Here is an 18,263-nt window from a genome sequence, read left to right as displayed (position 1 = left end):
TATTTTTATTGGATCCAATAACTTTAAATGTGGAGAAATTTCCAGTTTTTTATCGGAATCTTTTTAAAGTATGGAGTCTTTTTAAACTCCAAAGGATAAGCAATCCCACATCGTTGTATTGGCTGTTGGAAGAGCCATTGCTTTATGGTGCAAGACTGGACATTACTAATGCATCAGTGTCACTGACAGAAGCCTTTGTAAAGGCTAAAGTGGTGACTCTTCGTCAGTTAATGAGTCTGGCAGGACCAGATTTTGTTGAAGTGGATGCGGTGGCGACACAATTGGGGTTTAGATCCACTCGAGTGGTTGAAAAACTACTACGAAAGTTACAGACTATCCTTACGGTGGAAGAGACCGATTTACTCAAGAAACATTGTGAGGGAGAAATTACTCCCAATGATAAAGATTTTTTTCCAAGATTGATGGTTTCACCTAATTTAGAGGAGGAAGGTGGAATTTTTCTGGAATCAGAAAAAGTTGTAGTCATGGACTTTGAAGAAGTGAATGGTAAGAGATTGTACAAGTCATGTGTGAAATGTTTTAATAAAAAAATATTAAATGGAAAAACTGATACACCTTGGCGAAGTGTGTTAGGTTTGGATGAAGTTTTTAAACCAAATTGGAGAACTTTTTACAAGCCACCATTGAATAAGAAAATTGGAGATTTGCAGTGGAGGATTTTACATTGTATTATTGCTGTAAATGCCTTTATATCTGTGTTGAATCCTGATGTAGGCCATGAATGCCCATTTTGCTCACAAAGGGAGACTGTGTTTCATGTTTTTATGAGTTGTCATAGACTTAAACCTTTATTTGAGGTTTTACTAAATTTGTTTAAGTCTTTTGATGAAGAATTTTCAATGCAAGCTTTTATCTTTGGTGTTAAATATACAAAGAGAAGAAAGAGAGAGTGTCAGTTGTTAAATTTTGTTTTGGGCAAAAGTAAAATGGCGATATACATGAGTCGGAAAGATAAAATTGAACAAAATCAGGAATTTAATCTGGTGTCTATGTTTGGTGCCATGGTGAAGTCAAGAATTTTGATTGATTTTAGGTTTTATAAAGCTACTTCATGTCTTGCCATGTTTGAGGATGTGTGGTGTTATGGAGGGGCTTTGTGCTCTGTTGTGGATGACAATCTGTATTTTACTCAATTTATGTAATTTATTTTAAATAGTTTGTTTTTAATGTTTTAAAACACTTAATTTGTAATAAAGGTGTTTTCAAATTCAATTCTCTCTCTCTCTGTCTCTCTCTCTCTCTGTCTCTCTCTCTCTCTCTCTCTCTCTCTCTCTCTCTCTCTCTCTCTCTCTCTCTCTCTCTCTCTCTCTCTCTCTCTCTCTCTCTCTCTCTCTCTCTCTCTCTCTCTCTCTCTCTCACTTCCGGTGTGTCTGGGTGCGAGTTGACGGAGTGTGAGCGTGACTGGAGAGCTTGTGAGTGAAGCTGGCTTTTTCTATTTTTTCCCCTTGCTGTTTTTTCTGGTCTTTCCTATTTATTACTTTTTTTTCTTTGTTGGGCCGCTTGCGATCCACCTTTATTGGAAAGCATGTCGGCCCCACGCGTGCAGGTTTTGAGTTCACTCACGCGGCGTAATGCGGTCAAAGTAGCCGCCGCGGTGAGTGTGGAGGAATGTTGTCTTGCTATTGGTGAGGTTGTGGGGCATGAGAGCGTGCTATCCGCCTCCAGAATGAATAGTGCTGTTGTGGTGTTTCTCAATAGCGTGGATAAAGTCAATGAAGTAGTTGAACACGGAATAGTCATTGGTGGTGATTTTGTCTCTGTTCTTCCTCTTTCATTGCCCGCTAAGAGAGTCACTTTGTCAAATGTCCCACCGTTCGTAAGCGATGAAATTTTGACACAATCTTTATCTCGTTATGGAAAATTGGTATCTCCGATCAAGAAGATCCCAATTAATAGCGGATCACCGTTGTTGAAACACATTGTTTCGTTCAGGCGTTTCGCTTATATGATTATTCAGGACGATGTAGAGTTAGACATGACACTCAATTTTCGAATTGACAACTTTGATTATGTTATTTTTGTCACTACCGCGAAATCAAAGTGTTTTGGTTGCGGTAAATCTGGACATCTAATTCGTAATTGTCCTGACAAAGTTGCAGAAAAGGAAGTAAACGCAGTGAATGGGAGTACTGAAGGCGATGGTGGCGCGGATGGTGTTGCTGACACTGATATAGATAGGGCGGTGGCGGCTGCGGGTGCTCCCGGTGAGAGTGTTGTTGCGTCGACTTCACTGAGCTGGGAGCACTCGGAGTCGGACGCGGTGCCCACCAAAATACTTTTAGAGGCTAGCGTTGAGGATTTACCGAGCGTGGCACCGGTTTCTGAAGATAAACGTGTTGAGCAAATAGAAAGTGAGAGTAATTCAGTGATTTTGCAAGACGAATGTGTAACGGATTGTGTGGAGAAAGAACATTTTTTTTAAATACCTTCCAATAAAAGGAAGATAATTGATAAAATGTTTGATGCCAAAATAAGTAAAAAGAGTGAAGTGCAAGAAAGCATGGATCAGGATACAGAAAGTGATGGTGGGTCTTCTGACTCCAGTGTGACACTTTCTCAGGGGGAGTTTAGTGGTCGGGATTATGAACTTGATGATATTAAGTTATTCCTTAGATCAACAAAAAATAAAAGAGGTGTGCGCGTGCAGGAATATTTTCCTGATGTTGAACAGTTCGTTGAAAAGGCAAAAAGCCTAATGGCAGAGAGTTGCTTTACTAATAAAGAAGTTTATCGACTCAAGAAAATTGTGAGGAGTCTCAATACTGCTTTAAACAACGATGTCAGTTCATTTTAAAAATAGAATGGTCGATGTTCTTTGGCTTTTTGGGTGGTTTTTCTTTTCCTTATTACTATTTATGAGTGAAGTTCATGTAGCTACTTTGAATGTTAATGGGGCAAGAGATTCTAGAAAAAGAGCTACAATATATGAAGTAATTAAGCAAAAAAATATTGATGTTGTTTTATTACAAGAAACTCATAGCGACTTAAAAAATGCTGCTGACTGGGCGAGGGAGTTTGATGGCATCCCTGTGTTAAGCCATAACACTTCAATAAGTGGGGGAGTTGCCATTTTATTTGCAAAGAATTTTAGTCCCATATCTTATGATGTTGATGAGATAATAAAAGGTAGGCTTTTAAAAGTTAGAGCTGTTGTTGAAAGTTATGTGTTTATTTTTATTTGTGTATATGTTCCAACTGCACCAGTTGAAAGAATGTTTTTTTTAGACACACTATGTTCAACTCTACAAAACTGTTGTTCTGAAGACTTCTTGTTCCTTGGTGGTGATTTCAATTGTACTGAGCATAATCTAGATCGGAATCACATTGAGCCTCATTTGGCTTCGCGTAAACGGTTAATTCATATTATTAAAAAGTATGATTTATGTGATACTTGGAGATCTTTAAATGGTAATGAGAGACAGTACACTTGGGTTCACACACGTGATAATGTTATGTCATTAGCTAGGCTGGACAGATTTTACAGTTTTAATCACCATCTTAGTATTTTCAATAAATGTTATATAACACCAGTAAGTTTTTCAGATCACAGTATGGTGCATTGTAAGCTTATTTTGAGCTCAATAAAACCAAAAAGTGCATACTGGCATTTTAATACTAATTTGTTAAGTGATAACTTTTTTAAGGAGTCGTTTAAGTACTTCTGGGAAGTTCACAGAACAAAGAAGTCTTCTTTTTATTCATTGCAACAGTGGTGGGATGTTGGTAAGATACAAATAAGGCAGTTTACCCAACAGTATACTCACAACGTTACTAAGGAGTTGACTCGTTCTTTAGAGCTTTTGGAGGGAGAGATAATTGATTTTCAAAATCTGGCACAATCTACTGGCGAGATTCATTATTTAGAAGCCTGTTCAAGGAAGAAAGCTCAGTTGGCTGATCTACTGGGGCATAAAGTACAGGGGGCTCTGGTCCGCTCACGCTTCCAAAGCATTGATCAGATGGATGCACCATCCCAATACTTTTTCAATCTGGAAAAAAAGAATGGTCAGAAACGTTTTATTCATGGTTTGCGCTCTGAAGATGGAGTGTTATTGACAGATCCGGCTGGTATTCGGGGAAGAGCAGTTCATTTTTTATCAAAATCTGTATAGGAGCGAGCTTAAGTCAGAGTGTTGTGTTGACAACGTTTTCCTTGACAGCCTACCAAAGGTGTCAGAGGAGGCCAATGATGAGCTTGAAGGGGTGTTGACCCTGGAGGAGCTCTATAAGGCCCTGCAAAGCATGAAGTCTGGGAGGGCCCCAGGAGTGGATGGCCTCCCGGTGGACTTCTATAAGGCTTTTTGGTTGGAAATGGGTGTAGATCTGCTGGAGGTACTGAAGGACAGCTTGTCGAAGGGTGGGTTGCCATTGAGTTGCCGAAGAGCGGTGATCACTCTTATTCCAAAAAAGGGGGACCTTACAGATATTAAGAACTGGCGCCCTGTCTCGCTTCTCTGCAGTGATTATAAAATTCTTTCTAAGGTGTAAGAGCCATTTCAGTGTTTATGTCCAGGTTTGGCCAGTAGGTGGTACTACGGTCATGGCATAGCTAAATAGGGCTCATCTACTTGGGAGGGTAGGTGTAATCAGACGCAGGTGTTGCCAGAGGGGAAATGGCCAACTAGTTTTTGACCGCTACGGATGTGGTGAATACATGTTAGATAATGTGACAGTGTCGATGAAGATGGAATATTGTTCTGTTATGGGTAATGAAGACTTTGTGTGATAATAAATCATATCTCTCACGACAGAGTTGAAATCAGAGCTTGAACTCTTGTCACGTTATTTCTCAAACAAACAATCAAGCCACGGGAAGCGCGTCAACTAGCCCACTTCAAACCCTCTGTGTAATTTTGGCGGTTATACAAGTCAAAAACTAGGCTTTATGAAGCTGGAAGATCGTCGCGTGTGGAGTTATATGTTCACAGTTTAAAGCCATGCGGAGTGCCCGCTGGAAACCGGACATCTGAAAGCTGCTCATTGTTTATCTGTCTGGCTGTGTTATACATCGGAACCCGGCGAGAGAAAGTAGCATCGGTGAGAGGATGCGGCGGTGCTGTTCCATCCGACCCGGAGCTAAGTCAAGGTCTGCTCAGCTGTTCAAGGACAACACGAAACTTCTTTCATCATCCACCAGTGTGAGGACATCGTGAGCTGTTTTTATTTCATCAAGGCGTCCCACGTAAGGTATGTTGTAGCGCTACAAGTTTTGAATGGCCATTCATAAAGTGTGCACACTATACTTACCCGGGCGTAAAAATCCAATGCATTGGTAAAGAAAGAGCTGAACAAAGGAATTTTGTAGTGGAAAGCAAATGACATTGACTACTGTTTATTAGCTTTGTGACGTTCATTCATGTACACAATGAGTCTTCTTGAAAAAGACGCGTCAGCTGCTGAGGCGGTTGCGCAATCAGCTGAATGGAACAGTAAAGCAAACGGTTTTGATGTGTTAAAAGAGAAAGAAAAACGTGTTGTAACATTAACTGCAAAGGCATTTGAACAAAAGCTGGAAAGACTGCAAAATGATAGGAAGGCTAAATTAAATAAAGCTTCTAAGCTAAGGGAACGTATTAAAGAGCTTATGCAAATAAGTGATAAAGGAGGAGTACAATGTGCTCTGGGTGCTCTTGTTGATCTGTGTGATGATGCAAAATGTGTTCATGATTCCTTGTTGGTCATGTTACCTGAGAGTGAAAGGGAAAAACATGGTATTTGGTTCAAAGCAAAAATGATTTGCAATGATGAATTACGGTCTGAGGTGAACCGTTGGTTATGTGTTATTCCCTCATTGAAAGGTAAAAAAGATGATGAATGTGGTGATGATATCCGGCCAGAGGATAGTGTCTCAAATGTCCCTAGCAAGCAATCAAGCAGGAGGAGTTTCCTCAGTGGAAAATCCACTAATTCTGCAAAAATAATGGAAAGGGCAGAAAGAGCTGCACTGCTTGCTCGGGCTGCATCTTTAACCCTCTGGGGACCAAGCTGTTTTTGGGGCCCTTGAGATGTTCTGACATGCTCTGACATTTGTGCTTTTTTCAGTTATTTATAAACATGTTAATGGCAAAGGTGTAAATTCACTCTATATAGCACAAACAGGCCTACCATAATATGCGAGCAACATGTATGTAGATGTTTGTATTTTTAAGAGAATAATGTTTATGCGTGGTTATTTAAAAAAATAAAAATTAAAGTTGCTGAAATAAGACCACAAAACTCATACAAAATATGTGCCCACAAGACTTTTGACTAATGGATGTTTTCTCTTGGAGTTCTAGCTTCAAAATTATGTGAAAATAGTCTTGCTTTATCGTTCACAAAAAAAAAATACATTGATTTAAATGGTGTAAAACAGGTTTTGCTTGGAAAGCCAATATGCGAGGGGGAGGAGTAGTTTACACCTTAGATTACCCAGTCCCACCCACTCTGCATAATGACTCTGCATAATTAGCCATTCATTCAGGTGTGACACTGACTGAGCCACAATGCAAGGACAAAATAGCCTATATATTTAGAAGAAGACTTATATTGACCATTTAATATTTTGCTTACATCTATCTTGTAAATATGTTTTGCTATTTTATTAAAAAGGTTACAATTACAACAATAATTACAATTTCAGCAATATTTCTGCAAAAAAAGTACTCTTTATTTGTAAAAAAAAAAAAAAAAGATTATAGGCCTACATTTTATCATATGTATTCATTAGTTTGAATATAGCCAACATTGGAACATCTTAGTCTATTTTTGACAAAATAGTATTTTATATATATGAGCAGAAAAGCTTATTTGATGTGACAGTATATTCTACAGTAAAAACTGTACCCAAATCTAGTCAACAAAATGTTGTCTTTCATACTTCGCCTGACTGTAACGCAGTAACTGTAAAAGCAGTTTATTCTTTCACACACAGACGCGCGATTCATATTTAGGCTAAACAGTCTTTACAAATATGTACCCTTCATTCATCTCACAGAAACGCTATTCATATTATAGAAACGCGATTCATCTTTTTGTTTACATAAGCCTACAACGTTATTCCATAACGTTATTCCACATTAACACTTGAGAAAGGATAACTTAGCCTACCTCACTCCTCAGCGGGATCTGCTCCTCATATCAGCACGGAAAATTTTCTCCATAAGGTAGGCTATATTATGCCTCTTTGTTTACAGCTGATGTGGGGGCGTTTCACAGACTGAAATGGTTCTCAGAATTTGCGTTTGAATAGCACGCGCTCTCCGGGGCGTGGTCAAATTACTTTTGAATGGCTCCTAATGAGCTCGACTGGAGTCGCTCTCTTTTTATACAGATTACAGAAGCTGATAATATTTGTTTTTTATATAAATTACTTCATTTAAAAGCTGCGATCTCAAGCTTTATGCCCGTGGGTCTGTTTGCCTGTTTGACTGAATTTTCGCGGAGTTATAGATAATTTTCGAACGCGTTTCAAATGGGAGTTTACTGACAGAGAGAAGGCAGAAATAGCATCATGTTAGTTTTTCTTTATTTGTCAAAAAGCAAAACACTTTATTTGTATTGTGAGTATACAGAAAAAAAATAGAAACTGAACAGGATCGATTGATGTATTACACGAAAATGAAAGATCAAAATTAACAGAGCATTTTGTGTTTATTTTTCATTGCTAAAAAAAAAAACGAGCAAAACGCGCGGGCGCGTTTTTGGTCCCCAGAGGGTTAAAGGAAAGGCATGCATTGGAGGAACAGGAGCAACATTTAAAAAGGAGAAGAGAGCAACTTGAGCTGGAAACTATGCTAGCTGCCTCCAATGCTAAGCTAGAAGTGCTGGTCTCTGCCTCTGACATTGTTGATACTACATCTAATGGAATGAGTTCTTACATGCGTAAAAGTAAAAGAACGGCAACTGTTAATGAGCTTAATCCTATGGCAAAAGAATACAGGCCTGTAAACCACCACAAAGCACAGCAGTGCCAGGATTGGTCATTGCCAACAGGCAATCTACAACCTACAGCTATGCTAACTCAGCAGGCTAGTCAACAAGGCCAGGCTGGGCTAAACCAGTGGATTGGTTCTCAAATGGACGATCACCATATTGTACCACCACAACTTCTGAGATCCTACCCATTTAGTGCTCAGCCAGTAGAAGAACACCAACTGGGGAACATCTGTTCCATAATGGAAAGGCAAAATGAAATAACTACAGCATTGATCCAACAGCAACGCTTCATGTTATTGCCTGCAAGAGAGATTCCCTTATTTGATGGGGATCCTCTTCAATATATTTCATTTAAGCGAGCGTTTGAGCAGGCAGTGGAGGATAAGGTCAGTCAAGGTGATTGTTTATATTATCTGGAACAATTCACGAGAGGACAGCCGAGGGAACTGGTACGAAGCTGCCAGCATATGGCACCGGATCTAGGTTATGTTAAAGCAAAGCAGCTGCTTAAACAACACTTCGGCAACGAGTATAAAGTTGCCTCTGCATATATGGAAAAGGTTTTGGCGTGGCCACCTATAAGAGCAGAAGATACCAACGCACTGCAGGCCTACTCACTTTTTCTGCGCTCATGCTGTAATGTCATGGAGAACATACAATATATGCAGGAGTTGGACATGACGAGCAACATGAGGGCAGTTATGTCAAAGCTCCCATTCAAGCTGAGGGAGCAATGGAGGTCAGTGGCTCATAATATAATGGATACATCTGAACGCAGAGCTCTGTTCAAAGATTTGGTGGCATTCATTGAGAAACATGTTCGTATTCTGTCAGACTCTTTGTTTGGTGATATTCAGGACCCAGCACCAGGAACAGTTGGTGCTAAGGTCGACAGGCTGAAGTTGCAGCCAGGCAACAGATTTAAAGGAAACAGCTTTGCCACCACCATTGGACCTGTACACTCAACTGGGAACTTTGGAGAGAGAAAGGCAGTTTTGTCAGAAAATAGTTCTACTGTGGGGTCAATTTGTGTGTGGTGTTCGCAAAGTCACTCTTTAGAGGAATGTCAACAGTTCAAATGGAAGAAGCACCAGGACAAAATAATCTTTCTAAAGGAGAAAGAGCTTTGCTTTGGCTGTTTATGTGCTGGGCACATAAGTCGCAATTGTGGACAGCGTGCGACTTGTCGGATTTGCGGTCAAAACCATCCTAGTGTGCTTCATATTGACAAGAGAGATAAAGCCAATGTAGACACAGAGCGACCTAAGGATCCTGTGAGACCTGACACCACAGCATCTAAAGAAGCCTGTGGTAGTGTAGGGGTCGGAAGTGATCGCTGCCTTCTTTCCATCTTGCCAGTCCAAGTCAAATCCATCAAAGGGGACAGAGTAATACAAACATACGCATTTCTGGACCCCGGCAGTTCAGCCACTTTCTGTTCAGAGCATCTTATGCAAAGGCTTGGTCTGTCTGGTAAACAAACCCACGTTCTGCTACAAACCATGGGACAGGAAAGGGTCGTGCCAGCAAAATTATTGTTTGACTTGGAGGTGTCTAGCGTGGACAGCAACGTCTTTTATAAGCTACCAGAAGTCCTCACACAGAAGAAAATGCCTGTAAGTTCAGACAGTATTGTCTCTGAAGGAGAGTTGGCAAAATGGTCATATCTGGCAAAGGTACAGATTCCTAGTTTAGAGGCTAATGTTGACCTATTGATTGGAAGCAATGCTCCCAAGATATTGGAACCTTGGGAGGTCATAAATAGCCAAGGGGGAGGACCATATGCAATTAAGACAGTATTGGGCTGGGTCCTTAATGGCCCTTTTCAGGCTAATGACAGCAGCTTGCAAACAGAAGTTCCTTCAGTAGTGGTCAACAGGATTTCAGTGAGCCGTTTGGAAGAAATGCTAAATAGCCAGTATAACCATGATTTCGGCGAAAGAGCTACAGAGGAGAAAGGCCCTTCAATGGAAGACATCAAGTTTATGGAGATTATGGAAAGCTCTGCCACACTTGAAGATGGTCATTACAGTTTGAAGCTGCCTTTTAAAAGAAACAATGTCACTCTGCCCAACAATTTATCTGTGGTAAAGCAAAGGTTGCTCGGGTTGAAAAGGAGGTTCCTTAATAATAAACAGTTTTTTGAGGAATATAAAATGAACCTCAACAGGGTGATCAGTCTGGGCTATGCAGAGCAAGTTCCAGAACAGCAGTTGGATCACAGCAGTGGTAGGGTGTGGTATCTCCCGCACCATGGTGTATACCACCCCAGGAAGAGGAGTCTGCGGGTGGTGTTCGACTGTGGTGCGACTTTCAAAGGAACATCTTTGAACCAGCAGCTCTTGCAAGGCCCCAATTTGACCAGTACATTGCTTGGTGTCCTGCTCAGGTTTAGGCTGGAACCTGTAGCAGTTATGGGCGACATACAAGCAATGTTCCATCAGGTCAGAGTTGCAAAGGAGGATAGAGACTTCCTGCGCTTTGTATGGTGGCCAGAGGGAGATCTCACCAAGGAAGTAGCTGAGTTCCGTATGACTGTCCATCTGTTCGGTGCGGTGTCCTCCCCGAGTTGTGCTAGTTTTGCTCTGAGAAAAACAGCAGATGACAATCAGTCTGAATTTCCAGCTGAAGTGCTTCAAACAGTCAAGGAGAATTTTTATGTGGATGATTGTCTGAAGAGCATGCCCTCTGAAGAAGAAGCCGCCTTCATGGTTAAAAATTTAAGTACTCTCTGTCAGGAAGGAGGATTCACTCTGATGAAATGGATGAGCAATAGTCGCACCACACTGCAGAGTATTTCAGAGGAACACAGAGCTAAAGACCTGACTGAACTGAATCTGGATAGAGACAAACTTCCTCTTGAGAGAGCTCTTGGCTTGCAATGGTGTGTTGAGAGTGATTCATTCAAGTTCAAGATGGAGATCCAACAAAAGCCAGTCACCAGGCGTGGAATGTTATCAGTGGCTAGTTCTGTGTACGATCCCCTAGGATTTGTTGCGCCTGTGGTATTGCCTGCCAAAATCCTGCTGCAGGAACTTTGCAGAAGAAATTTTGGATGGGATGAGACTGTGCCACAAGACATTGCGCAACAGTGGCTCAGGTGGTTGGAGGACTTGGATATGCTGTCTGAATTTAAGGTTGATCGTTGCGTTAAGCCCAAGGGCTTTGGACAACCAAGACATGCTCAACTTCATCACTTTGCAGACGCTAGTGAAACAGGATATGGATCAGTCACATATCTCCGGATGCTGAATGATGGAAATGATATTCATGTTGCATTCCTGATGGGCAGAGCCAGAGTTACACCTTTAAAGACCGTTACTATTCCTCGCCTGGAGCTGACTGCTGCTGTGCTTGCAGTTCGTGTTGATCTGATGCTGAAGGCTGAGTTGAGATTCCAGTTGCAGCAGTCCATCTTTTGGACTGACAGCACTTCTGTGTTGAAGTATATAAAAAACGAGGATAAACGTTTCCATACATTTGTGGCGAACAGGGTTTCGACTCTAAGAGGGGCCACTGAAACTTCACAATGGCGATATATCAGCTCCAAGGAGAATCCAGCTGATGAGGCATCCAGAGGAGTGAGGGTTGGAGACTTCATTCATGGCAGGAGGTGGATAGAGGGTCCAGGTTTTTTGTGTAAACCAGAATCTAACTGGACAACAAACATGGTAGAAACTATCATAGAACCAGATGATCAGGAGGTCAAGAAGGAAGTCACAGTGAATGTTGTGTCTGTGGAGGGCTCACATGTTGCCACAAGCCGGTTACTGACCTATTTCTCAAGTTGGAGTAAGCTTAAGGTGGCAGTAGCCTGGTTTCTTAAATGGAAAAGCATTCTGTTGGAAAGGAGTTGCAGGAGGAGGGAGGAGGAGACAGCTGCTGTCACTGGTAAGCAGAGCACAGATAATGTGCCACCGAGGAGACGAGGGTTTAAGGACAAGCCGGGACGGCAAATTTTGTCCATTGATGACCTTTTGGGAGCAGAGCTGGCAATCATTAGATATTGTCAGCAACAGAGATTTGGAGAGGAAATTGCCATGTTGTCAGCTGGGAACTCTACAGTGAGCAGGCTTAGTACAATCTACAGGTTGGATCCACGCTTGGATGATGGGTTTCTCAGAGTTGGAGGGCGGCTGACCAGAAGTTCCTTGCCAGAGTCGATTAAACATCCGCTGATCCTCTCCAAGGACCAAAATGTGGCCACTCTTATCCTCAGGCACATCCATCAGCAGCAGGGCCATAGTGGTCGGAATCACACGCTATCAACACTGCGGAAGAAGTATTGGGTCACTAGTGCCAACTCCGCTGTAAGAAAAGTCATTACAGAATGTGTCTGTTGCAAGAAGTATAATGGAAAAATGCAGGAGCAAAAGATGGCAGATTTGCCAGAGGAAAGGATTCTTCCTGACAAGCCCCCATTTACCAACGTTGGCGTTGATTATTTTGGCCCAATTACAGTGAGGAAAGGACGTGGTACAGCCAAACGCTATGGCGTGATACTAACTTGCCTGGCAAGCAGAGCAGTCCACCTCGAAGTGGCTGACTCTTTGGACACTGATGCATGTATCAATGCTCTGCGGCGTTTCATCTGTAGAAGAGGTCAAGTTGTTCGTATTTTATCTGACAATGGAACCAACTTTATAGGAGCAGAGAGGGAACTAAGAGAGGCTCTCGCAGCTTTGGATCATGGAAGAATTCAGGGAGCTCTCCGGCAAAGGGGAGTTAAGTGGAGTTTTAATCCTCCAGCAGGTTCACATCATGGTGGGGTTTGGGAGCGGGTTATCCGCATGGTGAGAAGGATTCTAAGTTCAGTTCTTCAACAGCAGGCCCTGAACGATGATGGGCTTCATACAGTTATGTGTGAAGCTGAAGCCATCCTAAATGATCGGCCTATCACCAAACTCTCTGACGATCCAAATGATTTGGAGCCACTTACTCCCAACCACATTCTTCTAATGAAAGGAAATCCATCATTGCCGCCAGGATTGTTTGAGCCACATGACTTGTATTTAAAACGCAGATGGAAGCAAGTTCAGTATATTGCTGAACTTTTTTGGAAACGTTGGGTACGGGAATATCTACCTTTGCTGCAAGAGAGGCAAAAATGGAATGAAATCAGGAGAAATCTAAAGCCTGGAGATATTGTCGTCATTATGGATCCTACTGCCCCACGAGGCTCTTGGCCACTGGGAAGAGTGTTGGAAGCTTTCCGGGATAAAAAGGGATTTGTGCGTTCAGTGCGTCTGCAAACAAAGTCAAGTGTCATTCAACGTCCTGTAACAAAGCTCTGCCTGTTGCTTGAGGCTGCTGGTTAAATGGGCAATTTTAGTGTTAATGTGTGTGAACTCACTGTGACTAAAATGTTTGGATAAAATGTTATGTCAGGTTGGTAATGGCTCCTTAATTTGTTTTGTTTTGAATTGTAATGTTTGTTAACCATTTCAATTAGGGGCCGGTTGTGTAAGAGCCATTTCAGTGTTTATGTCCAGGTTTGGCCAGTAGGTGGTACTACGGTCATGGCATAGCTAAATAGGGCTCATCTACTTGGGAGGGTAGGTGTAATCAGACGCAGGTGTTGCCAGAGGGGAAATGGCCAACTAGTTTTTGACCGCTACGGATGTGGTGAATACATGTTAGATAATGTGACAGTGTCGATGAAGATGGAATATTGTTCTGTTATGGGTAATGAAGACTTTGTGTGATAATAAATCATATCTCTCACGACAGAGTTGAAATCAGAGCTTGAACTCTTGTCACGTTATTTCTCAAACAAACAATCAAGCCACGGGAAGCGCGTCAACTAGCCCACTTCAAACCCTCTGTGTAATTTTGGCGGTTATATAAGGCATTGGGTAACAGATTGGCTGGAGTGTTGGGTCAGGTTATCCATCCGGACCAGACGTACTGTGTCCCTGGTAGATCTATATTTGATAATATTTCTTTAATTCGGGATATTTTTCATGTCTCTAAATTGTTAAATTTGGACTGTGGCTTGATATCTTTGGATCAGGAGAAGGCGTTTGACCGAGTAGAGCACTCATATTTGTGGAGTGCTTTAACAGCTTTTGGTTTTAGCAAAAGCTTTATAGACATGATTAGGGTACTCTATTGTGACGTTGAGAGTACGCTGAAAATAAATGGTGGCTTATGTGCTCCCTTTCAGGTTCTCAGGGGTATCAGACAAGGTTGCTCCTTGTCTGGAATGTTGTATTCCTTGGCTATTGAGCCATTGCTTCAACAGATAAGAAGTCAATTAAGTGGTTTGTTTTTACCAGTTTGTAATAAAAAGATTTGTTTGTCAGCCTATGCCGATGATATTGTGGTGATGATCAACAGACAAAGTGATGTGCAGATTTTACTTAATTTAATTGAAGAATTTAGACTGTTGTCCTCTGCAAAGGTTAATTGGAAAAAAAGTTATGCTTTATTATTAGGACAATGGGCTGATGGTAAACCTTGCCTTCCTGATGGGATGGTTTGGGGAAATGGAGGTATAAAATATCTAGGAGTTTATCTAGGGGATGACAGTGTGTTACAAAAAAATTGGGAGGGGTTGATGGAAAAAATTAAAGGGCGCTTGGAAAAATGGAAATGGTTATTACCGAATATGTCCTATAGGGGGCGAACTCTCATTGTCAACAATTTAGTGGCATCTTCACTTTGGCATAAGTTGGCATGTGTAGACCCTTCACCACAGTTTTTAGCGGAAGCTCAAGCTGCTCTTGTGAACTTTTTTTGGGATAAACTACACTGGGTCCCACAGAGTTTTTTATACCTCCCCAAAGATGAAGGTGGGCAAGGTTTGATTCACTTACAAAGTAGAATGGCTGCCTTTCGGTTACAGTTTTTAAAAAGGTTACTTGATGGTTCTACAGATTTCAGTTGGCGTGCTGCGAGTTGTACTATTTTGCACACTATTGGGGGGTTCGGACTGGACAAATCCCTCTTTTTAATGGATCCAACTAAACTGGATTTATTGGAACTGCCTGCCTTCTATCGAAATCTTTTCAAGGTGTGGAGCTTTTTTCGTGTTTATAAGACTGAGAACTCATATTCTCTCCACTGGCTTTTGCAGGAGCCACTGATACTTGGGGCCCGTTTGGACATTGCTACTCACTGCTATTTGCCGGGGTTTAGCACCATTTTCCTGCAATCCAAGGTCTTTACGTTGGGACATTTGTTGACATTAACCGGGCCTCAATTTGAGAATGTGGATGCCGTATCCGAACATTTAGGAATCAGATCTGTTCGTTTATTAACTCGTTTTCTGGTCAAACTTAAAGCCTGTTTTACAGGTGAAGAAGAACATTTGTTAAGAGACTTTTTTACAGGGGTTTGTACTCCTGATGTCGATGATCCCTTTCCATGTTTGATTATTCAAACCAATCTTGAAGAGGGTACAGGTTTTTTGCTGAAATCAGGTGAATCTTTGTTTTTAGATTTTTTGTCTAGTGAAGGGAAAAAACTGTATAGAGCCTGTGTTTTGGTTTTTAATAAGAAAATGTTGGAAAAGAGAACCGATACACCATGGCGTTCTGTTTTTAAACTGAGAAATGATGTAAAACCTGAATGGAGATCATTATATAAGCCACCATTGTCTAAAAGGTTTGGTGATATACAATGGAGAATTCTCCATGGTGCCATTGCTGTCAATTCTTTTATTTCGAAGTTGAATCCTGAAGTTAATTCTGCTTGCCCTTTCTGTACTCAAAGGGAGACTGTTTTTCATGCTTTTATGCATTGTTTTAGATTAGAACCTTTGTTTTTGAGATTAAGAGAACTGTTCTGTAGGTTTGATGAAACTTTTTGTATTGAGACTTTCATTTTGGGTTTTATGTACTCTCAGAAAAAACGTTTCACCTGTCAATTGTTGAATTTCATTTTAGGGCAAGCAAAAATGGCTATTTATATTAGCAGGAAAAACAGAGTGGAACAAGAGTGTAGCGATGATGTAAACGTGTGTTTTTTAACTTTGGTCAAATCTAGAGTTTTGATTGATTTTCGGTTTTATAAGACTATGAGTGATCTTTCAACTTTTGAATTGATATGGTGCAGTTATGGTGCTTTGTGTACAGTTTGTGAAGGTGATTTGTGTTTTTCTTTCTGAGTTCATAAGGTATTAATATCCTCTGTGGTATGTTTATTGTGAAGAGATATTGTTAAATTTATTGTGAAGAGATATTGTTAAAAATTGTAATTAAAGTTTTTTCAAAAATCAAAAATCTCTCTCTCTCTCTCTCTCTGTCTCTCTCTCTCTCTCTCTCTCTCTCTCTCTCTCTCTCTCTCTCTCTGTCTCTCTCTCTCTCTCTCTCTCTCTCTCTCTCTCTCTGTCTCTCTCTCTCTCTCTGTCTCTCTCTCTCTCTCTCTCTCTCTCTCTCTCTCTCTCTCTCTCTCTCTCTCTCTCTCTCTCTCTCTCTCTCTCTCTCTCTCTCTCTCGTGCGCATGCGTGAGCGTCTGTTGAGTGAGCGTCTGTTGAGTGAGCGAGCGTGGAGAGCGTGTGGTGAGTTTGAATGAGTTTTCTGCCCGCTGTGGCCTTTTTTTCTTAGTTGAATATCGCTATTTTTTGACGTTTAATCTGTATTTGAGTAGATAAAACAATATATATATTTTTTTTTTGGCCGTTGGTTATCAGTGTATCACCGAGGGCATGGCGGCCCAAGGTGTTGACTCACTTGATTCATTAACACGGCGTCACGGGGTTAAAGTGACGGCCGCAGCAAGTGTGGAAGATTGTGTCTTATGCTGGGTACACACCAAAAGATAATCGGGCTGATTTTGGGCCGATTTCTCCCCTTCCGACAATCCTAGCTATGTCCCGATTATCTTGATGGTTTAACAGATTATTTTATCAGATTTTCCCTTGGTTGTGAGGTGTGTTAAGAGTGTCCGAACCTGCTCGGAAGAACGTCGGAGCCGCTCCGATCGCGAATCGTAAATATTAAACATGTTTAATATTTACGATCAGAAATCCTGATGTGTGGGGGGAACTCCGAGGACAAACACGCGCACGCTCTGGAGATTATCACGTGAAACGAAACAATATCCAATCAGAAGCGAGATGATGGAATACACGGTCATTCTCTCTCTCACACACACACACACACACACTTGCAGGAAGCTTAATGTTAAGATTTAGTATTCATAAGTGTAAATTTCGAGGAAACAAGCCTTTGTTTTTCATTTTAAGAGCAGAAATTTTACAATACCTAAACACAATATTGGGTTTGAAAAATAAGAAAGCTGCAAAGTGCGTTTCAATCTGTAAATATTTTCAAATTTTTTGTTTAACTTTTAAGTTTGTCACTGTTAATGTATATGTCTTTTTATGTTTGTTTATCGGCTTTACTCTTTGGTACCCCCCTGACTGTAATTGTATAATTCTTAAAATCAATTTAAAAAAAAAAAAAAAAAAAAAAAAAAGCTGAGTGTTAAGGGTTCAGTGAGGTTCTATAGACTAGAGGGATTAAATAACTTTTTCTAAAGAGACAATAAATCCAATAAAGAAAAAATAAAGACAATAAAGAAGAATATATTTCTGTATAAAAGGTTATATATAATGGTAGGTACAATGTTTTTTTCACGTGAATTTTCTGTGAAAATCATTCCAAACACTATCGCAATTTCTTACTGCATATCGTCCGTCATGCTTATTCTGAAGTCTCACGATATTTTGCGAGATTTCCTGTGTTCATAGTCGGTTGAAAATCTGTTTGTGTGTGGTGTGCTGTCTTTGTCACATCATGGCACACCACACACTATAGGAGCAAAACGCTTAAATCTAGGATTTTTTGTCCTCATGTTTGTGGTCTGTCACATTTTGAAAATCTTATAAGATGTAAAAAATCTTTTGGTGTGTACCCAGCAGCTATCGGTGAGATTGTTGGACATAAGAGTATTTTAGCAGCGTCAAGAATGAGCAATGCGGTTGTTTGTTTTTTGAACACTGTTGAAAAGGCCAATAATGTTGTAGAAAGAGGAGTTGTAATTCGTGGTCTTTTTACACCTGTGCTTTCTCTTTCAACACCTGCGAGGAAAGTTATTTTGTCTAATATTCCACCTTTTATCAAAGATGAAGCTTTGGTTAAAGAATTGTCACGTTTCGGGAAGTTAGTTGCTCCTGTGAAAAAGATCGCGATCGGGAGTAAATCGGACTTAATCAAACATGTGGTGTCTTTTAGGAGATTCACTTATATGATTTTGAGTGAGAACAGAACTGAACTGAATTTAAATCTGAAATTCAGATTTGATGATTTTGACTATACTGTCTATGTATCCACTGACACTACAATGAAGTGTTTTGGATGTGGAAAAACGGGGCATTT

At 40.8% G+C, this 18,263-nt stretch overlaps 1 long non-coding RNA gene across 1 annotated transcript; it reads left to right on the top strand.

Moving 5' to 3' along the window:
- The first annotated feature begins 2,209 nt into the window (after positions 1-2,209).
- Positions 2,210-16,316, top strand: LOC309513128. Its single transcript, XR_014211330.1, has 2 exons — positions 2,210-4,503; positions 13,787-16,316. It is a non-coding gene; the product is annotated as an uncharacterized lncRNA (long non-coding RNA).
- The last annotated feature ends 1,947 nt before the right edge of the window (positions 16,317-18,263 follow it).

The sequence above is a fragment of the Leuciscus leuciscus genome (assembly GCF_965113295.1).
Source record: "Leuciscus leuciscus genome assembly, chromosome: 13".
Taxonomy (NCBI): Eukaryota; Metazoa; Chordata; class Actinopteri; order Cypriniformes; family Leuciscidae; genus Leuciscus; species Leuciscus leuciscus.
The sequence above is the reverse complement of the archived record's forward strand: the minus strand, read 5'-3'. Positions and strand labels throughout refer to the sequence as shown.